This window comes from Mytilus trossulus, chromosome 14, assembly GCF_036588685.1.
Source record: "Mytilus trossulus isolate FHL-02 chromosome 14, PNRI_Mtr1.1.1.hap1, whole genome shotgun sequence".
NCBI classification, from domain to species: domain Eukaryota; kingdom Metazoa; phylum Mollusca; class Bivalvia; order Mytilida; family Mytilidae; genus Mytilus; species Mytilus trossulus.
This window is the reverse complement of record NC_086386.1, coordinates 40,388,913-40,400,045: the sequence shown is the minus strand read 5'-3', so window position 1 is coordinate 40,400,045 and position 11,133 is coordinate 40,388,913. Positions and strand designations below refer to the sequence as shown.

The 11,133-nt window shown below is 29.4% G+C and overlaps 1 long non-coding RNA gene across 1 annotated transcript; it reads right to left on the bottom strand.

Moving 5' to 3' along the window:
* Nucleotides 1-1,981: 1,981 nt before the first annotated feature.
* LOC134695786 (uncharacterized) lies at nucleotides 1,982-6,218 on the bottom strand. Its single transcript, XR_010102846.1, has 3 exons — nucleotides 6,127-6,218; nucleotides 2,986-3,016; nucleotides 1,982-2,073 (listed from the first exon to the last, which is right to left on the bottom strand). It is a non-coding gene; the product is annotated as an uncharacterized LOC134695786 (long non-coding RNA).
* Between the last annotated feature and the right edge of the window lie 4,915 nt (nucleotides 6,219-11,133).

The following is an 11,133-nucleotide window of genomic DNA, read 5'->3' as shown; positions in this document are numbered from 1 at the left end:
TTTTTTGTTATCAAATTTGCAACAGACTTTTTTTTTTTTTTTTTTTTTTTTTTTTTTAATCTTTGATGAGTTTTGATATAGTGAAGAAGAGAAAGAAAAACTGTTTGGAGACATTGCGTACAGAGGACGTGATGTTTAATAACGATGACCATAGCTGCTTCTACCTGTTCTACATTGAGAGAAATATTATTAATATATAGTTAGTGTTAAAAATCACAAATGAGTAAAAAAGTTTAGGTTACATAATATATCATAGTGCAGCACGGAATCAGTTTTCTTTTACTTGATGACAGGTTAAATAGAATAAACATGGAAGTGCTGCATCATCATATGGACACTCTTTTGGCTGAAAAACAAAACAAAACAAATTTGTCAGTCATATCTAAAATGTTTTTCATTTAGTGGTGTGTAAATAATCAAACCGTTATTTTTTATTGTTAATAGTTTTGCAAATGTTATTTTTGTGTCTTTTATATATTGATACGTGGTATTGATGTTACATATTTTCGAAGGTCGTTCGGTCACCTTAAGGTGCTAACATATTACGTTGTGTGGTCCCTGAAGGAGAAAATGATGTTTAAAGGTATTATATTGGATAAAAACTAAATTTAGACGGCAACTCAACTGCACAATAAAAACCAACAGGACGTTTACACGTCAACGCATTGGGTTATTAATTAGACAGCTATTTTTAATGATAGGTCCTTTATGTGTGCCGACTAAGACATATGTTTGTTTTTCTCATTGATGACGGCTGCATGTTATCATCAACTGTCTTTGAACTATAGTAGAAATTGGCAAGTTTTTATTCATTATACGGTTTTAATCTTTTTACTTCTGTCCTGTCTACGACCTAAGTTGATTTTAATTTTGTTTTGTCCGCGCATTAATCTAATTTTGTTCTTGTATTGTCCGTTCAATGACTTCATTTGAGAACTCATATGGTATCCGTGCAATGACATAATACCTGGCATGATTCATTAGACCGTGACCTTATTTTCTTGTTTCATACCTGGAGGTCTCAGAACTCTGGAATGTACAAAATAATTATTATAACAACTACTTAGTCAATTAAAACATGATTATGGAGGGACAGTTGAAGTGTTTTCCTTATCGATAAAGTTACAGTAATTTTGTATAAGTTATTTTTACAGTTATATAATGCAATACACATACGAGTCATGTTTCAAAGAGACATCGCCCATCCCATAGCAGAAAACTGCATTTTAGTACTTAATTTTATTTTAATAGCAAGAACTGAGGTCATTTTTTTTGTGTGAAGAAGTCAAATACCTGTTTGAACTTTTTAAAGGTTAGAGGCTCCTGCCTTGGGACAGGCGGAAAAATGCAGCGGGGTTAAACATGTTTATAAGATCTCTTTTTTATTTTGGTTTAGCCTGTTTCACACACGCTCAATATAAGCAATATGTTTACTTTATTTAGTGTATAGAAAAATTGAACGGTGTCTTTTGCATTAGTTATATATGACCTTAGCCTCAAGTTCGTTGAATAAATTAAGTTTATGTGATAGCTTACAACTATCAACATAATATGAGAGGTTAGCAAAGAGACAACAACCCGACCAAAGAGACAACAACCCGACCAAAGAGCATTAAACAGCGGAGGCCGACCAAAGAGCATTAAACAGCGGAAGGCCACAAAGTGGCATGCAATACAAGTTGATTTATCTTGTACTGTGCGTGAAATTTAACAATATTCACGAATGACATACGATGAATACAGATCTTAAACATATTATTTGACAAGGAACGTAGTGCACAAAATTAACCATGAGAGATAACATTAACAACAAAAGGAAACTAAAATTGTTGGTGTTAAATTGAATTTGATAAACTAAGTATGTTATATACATGTAACAAAATAACCTTGAATACTTCATATACGAATTTTTCATAAAATGCCATAGGGGTTACATTCAAGCAATATCCGATTGTCATTTAACAGATGTGAATATACCTACATTTCTTACAACAAAATTTCCAAATAACTATAGAAATGACAACTATAAGTACTAATATCACCACACATCCGACTACGATTCCTGCTATTTCTCTACAAGTGAAAAAAAAAATGAAATAATTGTTAATACTTAACCATTACTTAGTATAATTATGCTGAAAGAAAACAAATACCAGATCAATAAGACATAATAAATATACTATGAATAATAGGTGATTTGACATTTTTTTCTCAGGTACTTCTATAAAGATAGTATTCCTGCCATTTTTTAACCACATTTATTGACATAAACTCTGAGCAGATTATTGTCACTAAATCTCAGTTCTTCATTGTTCAGAATTATATTATAACGTCAATTCTTGCATTTTTCTGATTTCTTTGCCGAGGCGTCATAATGAAGGCAATAAAACAAGTTTCGTTGAACAAAATATAACGGGCTTTTGAAGATCAGTAAAAAGGAAAGCTAAAATTTGCAACATATCGTATAGTATAATACGGATTCCAAAACGACATTTCCAGTGTTTGACAGTTCGATTTTACATATCTGTAATTTTTGCTATCAATTATATTTAGCTAAACAACACATTAACGTAATTTAAAGATAACAGTTACACACATAACATGCATTTCGCATAGATAAATTTGCTCTCTCCGGAAGCCCCTATTGTGAATAAAGATAATTGTCACTTCTACATGTAACAACCGGAATGGGATCTCTAATTACAGTGTACACTACAAAAATTGGCAAACAGATTATACAAATTTGGGAATTAAATTTTACGAAGAATCTTTTGAATGATATGTCCAGGTTGTGAATTTGTTCTTGATAGAAGGGCAATTGTTCAAATATATCAGTATTGAACCTTAAACCATCCTATAGATATTTGCATTTGAATATAGATTATAGGCTATTGGCAACACCATTGAAACACTTCTCGTTTACAAATAATATATTTAAATATGTAATAGAAAGACAAAAAAAACCAAAATCAATGTTGAACCTACCCTTCCGACAAGCTGTCAGTTTTATCCTGATCTGCAATTTAAGAATCATTATTTCAAATTTAATAAAAATGTAGATGTATAATGATATATTTTGATCTATCAAAGCTAATGAATAATATATCAAAAGATTGAAAGCAAATTGCTTTCAAAGGAAGATGTAATATTAAAACATTTTGAACACAAGTTTCAGACTATAAGCAGTTAAATCTAAAATACTATTTTTTTTCTCAATCATTTATGAAATAAGTCGCTTTTTGCAGCCAGAATGGTTCAATTTTGTCAAAATAAGCTAAACAATATTGATTATTAACTATTCACTTGCAAGTGAATGATTCGACCTCATTGAATTCGGATGCGTGGTAACATCAACGTTACCCTTATCTTGAGATGAATAATACGTGAATTGTGTGTGTTAAGTTATTAAATGAAAAAAATGTCAATAGTGAAAGTAAAACAAAGACAAATCATCTGATTGACGGATTCGATTCTCTAAAAAAATCATTCTTATGATAAAATTGATGATAAAAATTGATGAAATTAAATAGACCTAGAAAAATCCAACAGCAAGAGTTTTGATTAAAATATTTATATCTTTAGTTATGTTTACATCATTTATATGGTCATCGGATGACTAGATAGGTCAACCCGATATTTAGTTAGATGGCGTCTAGACTAAAATACGCACTAGACGAAGCTCCGTATTGTCATGCCCGTGCCCTGTTAACTTTTTATTATAGAATTTTGATTGTTTGGATAAATGTTTTACATTGTCATAAAATTAAATATGAGAATTTTATTAAAATTGGTGAACATGAACTTGACAGCAAGTGCCCCTTTAAGATCAAAAAGGAAAAAAAAGAAAGAAAATAGTCGCTTTTTTCATGTAAGCCATGAAAAAAACCACCCTTTTTTATCTTATCTCTTTGTATTATCACTCAGTATATCTTACACAAGATTTTTCTTGACGATCATATTTATGATATATTAATAAATTGTTTACCACACAATGTTTCGGTATGCTTTGTAGTACACGTGCAGGCAAATTGAGAGAGAGAAATTGTTTATTTTAAGGTAGTACAATACAAAGACTGTTCATCCCCAATCAGACATCTTTAAACTGATGTAATTCCACTCACCCTCCTGAAATTTTATAAATGAGGTACCAAAAGAAAGAAGAATGACTAATCTTTCAAATTGTGATAATTAAATTATGACATAATTATTACATAACTAACTGTTATGTTGTAAGTTGCTATATTGTGATGTCCATACTTGAATGAATTTGTTATTCATAGCATCCCAAAATATTTAGATTCTTGCAGAACACAGTTCGACATCCAAAACCGTGTTTCAGATTTTTCCTATTGTATGTCATTCTCTCATAAATCTTTAATGAAGTTTGCAACATCAATTTATAAGAGATCACCAAATTCAATTGGGAATAACATTTGTTGTATTGATGTTTTTGGAAATCTGAGACATGGTTTTGGAGGTCAAGCTGAGTTGTACAAGAATCTATAAAGTATTTTGGAATGCTGTTAAGATCAAAGACGCTAAATTCATTCAAGTGTTGACATCACAATATAGCAACTAATTACATATCAATTGATTATGTAATAAATATGTCATAATGAAATTTTCACAATTTGAAAGATTAATCATTTTTCTTTTTTTTGGTACCTCATTTATAAAATATAGAGAAGGATGAAATGAATTACATCAGTTTAAAGTTGTCTGATTGGTGAACAAATCTTTGTATTGTGCTACCTTAAAAAAGTTTAGCTGATAAAAAAAAACCCAGTTTTCACATGAAACTTTCGGTCCAGCAATATATAAATGATCATCAAATTGAAGAATAAATCATGGATACTAGGATTGAAATTTTATATTAGTAGTTATTTTGTACCAGACGCGCGTTTCGTTTCAAAAAGACTCATAAGAAATGCCCGAATAAAAAGAATGTGAAAGGCAATTTAAGTTTGAAGTTGAGGAGCAGTGATGACCAAAATTTCCAAAATGTTTATTCGTATACAGCTAAGGCAATCCTGAGGTAGAAAATTAATATTTCAAATATTCAGAGTTTTGTAAACTGTGGATTTGTTATTATAACCATATTAATCATAATTCATAAAGTCAGAAGTTGAAGAGCATTGAGGATCAAAATTTCCTAAATGTTTTATCAAATACAGCTGATGTTATATATTCCGAAGATCGAACAGTTTTAGTATTTCATTAAATTCAAAATATTGTAAACAGTCAACACATTTATAATTATTACCATTTGAATGATAACTAATCATGATCATGTCAACACAGAAGTGCTGACTACTGGGCTGGTGATACCCTCTGCAAACACAAATAAACGTTTAACAATGTATCATTATTATACTCGCCTGACCAAAAATGAGAAAAAATATATTTTAACAAAACGAATTTGACGAGCAGTTTGACAACGGTTGTTCTTAAACCCTGCTGACTGCCATGCCGATTGTCAAATAAACGGATCACCAGATGTAACAAAACGGATATTGGTTATTTATTAAAAACCAAACAGAAAACAATATACTTGCGGATAAGATGGAGTAAAGATGAGATGCAAAAAGATGTACACCATATCCGGATTTCGACAATTAGGTCTCTTCAGTAATCTTAGAATGGAAACGGTATTTGGAAGGCCATATATTATACCTCAATTTAGGATAGACTGTTGAATTTTGAAATAGGATGAACGAATCATATTAACCCGAAGGAAAAAATAATACAACCCCATACGAAAAAAATAATAAAATAAATTGAAAACAACGTTCAAACCTATGATTTGTTGGATAAAAAAAATACAAGTGTGCATGCAAACCAAATTTCTTCTGCAAATATATTAAGTTAAACAGTTAAACAAAGATGTTAAAAGAGACATCTTTTGAACACGAAAGGTCAATGGACAAATAATGGAATGATTACATATTCCCACTCTGCGTTCAGCAATGAGCTAAACCCTAATCAAATGATATTTCAAAAAGTTATTTCCCCAATTCGTTTTATTTATTACTTTGTTAATTTTCATATCAAAAGCCTTCACCCTTTAGTGGTCATTTATTATATTATGTTGCTTATGGTGGTATATTATCAAACACACGGAACTACCTGCTGGGTCATCTGCCGGGAGGTCACAATCTACCTGTAGCTTCGTACACGGTAAACAAGGTGGAGCTGCTGTCACTGATGGCACAGAGGCCTCTGTCAATTATAAAATAAAACATTATCTTAGGATATCTGTGTGGATAACACAAAATCCTGAATATCACTTCAATGTGTGAATATCATTAGAACTGTCAGCTCAACTATCTTTAAAACAAGATACAAAAAGTTGCCAGTGAGCGTTCAAATCTTTTGCATCATAGTCTGTAATGTGTGCATATTCGATATACTGCGGATTCGTATATTCTTTTATGTCGGTATCAAATTTGTTTGATTAAGAAACATTGTGTCATCTTTGATATTTATATCGGATTTTGTCCATATAAATTATCAGACATATCGTATGAAGATGAACATTTAAATTCCTAGCTTTATTTTACGCATGAAATGAATGACACATTTTGTGAACTATACACGTTTCGTCATGGTTTGTTGTAAACGTAACTTGTTCAATTATGTACGTGTATCTATTTATGAACAGCTTTTACCTTATTTAAGGTGGCTGGCGGGTATAAGATTTTCAGAAAATAATTAAACATTTAATTTTCATTACAAATTTTATAAATTACCTTAAGTAGTTGTTACCTTATCATATGGCACAAAAATCGTTTCAAAAAATATATTCGTGTTTGCCCCAGCTGGCTTTTAAAATGTAGATATCATTGAAAAAGCTCGAAATTATCTCCCTTTGGTGCAAAAATGCCCTTTTTCGGCATTAAAATTGAAATATCTTTTTTTACTCATCGGTGACCTATATTTTTTATTATTGATTTCAAATAAGCTATACATAAACTAAATAATTGTAAAATTTAAGCGATTTCTGTAATTAGGTTCTTTTTTTATTTCGATATTACCTCTTTTTCTTCTTTAGTTCAACAGAAAAAGAGTACCTTTTCAAAAATGTATGTTTCTTTCGATGGCAGATTGTGAGCGGAAATGATCGGTGACCCCTCTTTTTAATTTAATTTTTCTATAAGGTATAAGATAAAGTTCATTTATAGAAAAAAATAGGGAAATCTTATATTAGATAAAAAAAAATGATTTAGACCCTCGAGCCCCCTTAAGATCAGAATAAACAAGTCTGAGAAGCCAAAATTTTCTAGAATAAAACTTTTTTTTTATTATTGTGTAACCAGATTGTGTCCGGATCCTTTTTGTGAATGTGTTTATAATTTATACTTGTATTTTTCATAATAAAATATTGTTTACACTAACCAGATTTTTTTTGGGTTTATCTGACTATAAAAAAAATTATTGTTTAGAATTTTTTTTTTATTTAGGTGCATTTTCTTTTTAGCTACCCATCTTTGTAGACAAAAACTTTTACTGTATTTTTCTCAGTCGTCATCAATATTTACCTACTATTTTTCTTGGGTATTTTTGTAAAAAAAATCACAATTCCACAATCAAACTTTTTTTCATACTTAATATAAAATGACGAAGATAACCAATCTAATCAAATTTAACTTGCAAAAAACTATAAGTAGCTGTTAAGGTGGTACCAAACACCTTCACTAAAATTAATTTGGCTCGTTTAATTTTCATAAAATTTTGACAAAGTATTAACTTTGACTCTTTGACAGAAATATAAACATTTCAAAAGATTTGAACCAACCAATTTATCAGAAAAAATACACTGGTTATAAAGCAGTTTGACAAAGACTAATTTTGATCATTGAGAAGCGTAATATTCCCTTAACAACACAACGTAATTAAAACGTTTATCTGATTTTACAGAGTTTTCTCCCTGTAGTGTTAGGTACCACCTTAATATAAGAAAGAAGCATCATATTTTGATGATATTTTGTGTTAAATTAATCATGCTGTTAATTTTGAAAATTTGTGTTTTTCTCTTTTTTAAGAACAAAATGCATATTTTTTTGGTTTTGTTACAAAAGATTGAAAAATACATATCTGAGTAATGATAAAAGAAAAAAATGATACGGGTTGTACATGTTTTTGGTAAAATCATTTCTTGTACCCCTCAGCTTTTTTCTCATTATGCTAAAAAGACTGGAACAATTGGTAAAACAATTTGAAAAAAAACATTACTAAAAAACTACTTTTTATAAATATACAGTTTTTAATTAAGGTTAAGTTTGATTATATTTCTTTTTAAAATTCATTGACATTTTGCACTTGTATCTCACCACGGCCGAAACTTGGCTAACCGAGAGATTAGTCGGTTAATCTATATTGAGTATGAGGCTATATCGGCGGTTGGTCTGTTAATCGGGATGGCTAAAGTCTGTTAACTAGGTGTTATCGAGACAATCATTGCAAGTTCAGTATGTTTCATTGTTTAACTTTTTAAATACATTTTTGTCATAAATATCATTTATGTCTGACAAAACAATTCAATGTACCGAATACAGTGGTGTAATTATTTTTCTTCTAGCTTCCATAAACGATCTATAAAATAAAAAGGCAGGTTACTCATCAATAAATTTATACACATTTTTCACACACAAATTGTACACAAAATGACAACTTGGTTGAATTTACTTGCATGCATTATTTTGAACATCGAATAAATACAGGCATTATGTTTATTAACCATATTAATATCATTGTGTGAAAAATCTACACGAAAATCTGTATTTTGGATACAATAATCAATTTTCATTAAAAACCTGGTCTGTTGATGGGTCGGATGTATAAAGGTTACTCATCAATAAATTTATACACATTTTACACACACAAATTGCACACAAAATGACAACTTGGTTGAATTTACTTGCATGCATTATTTTGAACATCGAATATTTTTTATTATTGATTTCAAATAAGCTATACATAAACTAAATAATTGTAAAATTTAAGCGATTTCTGTAATTAGGTTCTTTTTTTATTTCGATATTACCTCTTTTTCTTCTTTAGTTCAACAGAAAAAGAGTACCTTTTCAAAAATGTATGTTTCTTTCGATGGCAGATTGTGAGCGGAAATGATCGGTGACCCCTCTTTTTAATTTAATTTTTCTATAAGGTATAAGATAAAGTTCATTTATAGAAAAAAATAGGGAAATCTTATATTAGATAAAAAAAAATGATTTAGACCCTCGAGCCCCCTTAAGATCAGAATAAACAAGTCTGAGAAGCCAAAATTTTCTAGAATAAAACTTTTTTTTTATTATTGTGTAACCAGATTGTGTCCGGATCCTTTTTGTGAATGTGTTTATAATTTATACTTGTATTTTTCATAATAAAATATTGTTTACACTAACCAGATTTTTTTTGGGTTTATCTGACTATAAAAAAAATTATTGTTTAGAAATTTTTTTTTATTTAGGTGCATTTTCTTTTTAGCTACCCATCTTTGTAGACAAAAACTTTTACTGTATTTTTCTCAGTCGTCATCAATATTTACCTACTATTTTTCTTGGGTATTTTTGTAAAAAAAATCACAATTCCACAATCAAACTTTTTTTCATACTTAATATAAAATGACGAAGATAACCAATCTAATCAAATTTAACTTGCAAAAAACTATAAGTAGCTGTTAAGGTGGTACCAAACACCTTCACTAAAATTAATTTGGCTCGTTTAATTTTCATAAAATTTTGACAAAGTATTAACTTTGACTCTTTGACAGAAATATAAACATTTCAAAAGATTTGAACCAACCAATTTATCAGAAAAAATACACTGGTTATAAAGCAGTTTGACAAAGACTAATTTTGATCATTGAGAAGCGTAATATTCCCTTAACAACACAACGTAATTAAAACGTTTATCTGATTTTACAGAGTTTTCTCCCTGTAGTGTTAGGTACCACCTTAATATAAGAAAGAAGCATCATATTTTGATGATATTTTGTGTTAAATTAATCATGCTGTTAATTTTGAAAATTTGTGTTTTTCTCTTTTTTAAGAACAAAATGCATATTTTTTTGGTTTTGTTACAAAAGATTGAAAAATACATATCTGAGTAATGATAAAAGAAAAAAATGATACGGGTTGTACATGTTTTTGGTAAAATCATTTCTTGTACCCCTCAGCTTTTTTCTCATTATGCTAAAAAGACTGGAACAATTGGTAAAACAATTTGAAAAAAAACATTACTAAAAAACTACTTTTTATAAATATACAGTTTTTAATTAAGGTTAAGTTTGATTATATTTCTTTTTAAAATTCATTGACATTTTGCACTTGTATCTCACCACGGCCGAAACTTGGCTAACCGAGAGATTAGTCGGTTAATCTATATTGAGTATGAGGCTATATCGGCGGTTGGTCTGTTAATCGGGATGGCTAAAGTCTGTTAACTAGGTGTTATCGAGACAATCATTGCAAGTTCAGTATGTTTCATTGTTTAACTTTTTAAATACATTTTTGTCATAAATATCATTTATGTCTGACAAAACAATTCAATGTACCGAATACAGTGGTGTAATTATTTTTCTTCTAGCTTCCATAAACGATCTATAAAATAAAAAGGCAGGTTACTCATCAATAAATTTATACACATTTTTCACACACAAATTGTACACAAAATGACAACTTGGTTGAATTTACTTGCATGCATTATTTTGAACATCGAATAAATACAGGCATTATGTTTATTAACCATATTAATATCATTGTGTGAAAAATCTACACGAAAATCTGTATTTTGGATACAATAATCAATTTTCATTAAAAACCTGGTCTGTTGATGGGTCGGATGTATAAAGGTTACTCATCAATAAATTTATACACATTTTACACACACAAATTGCACACAAAATGACAACTTGGTTGAATTTACTTGCATGCATTATTTTGAACATCGAATAAAGACAGGCATTATGTTTGTTAACCATATTAATATCATTGTGTGAAAAATCTAAACGAAAATCAGTATTTTTTGGTTACATTAATCAATTTTCATTAAAAACCTGGTCTGATGATGGGTCGGATGTATAAAACCCGGTCTGTTTATTGGTTTGTTAAGAGTTATAAATGGTATCAGTAT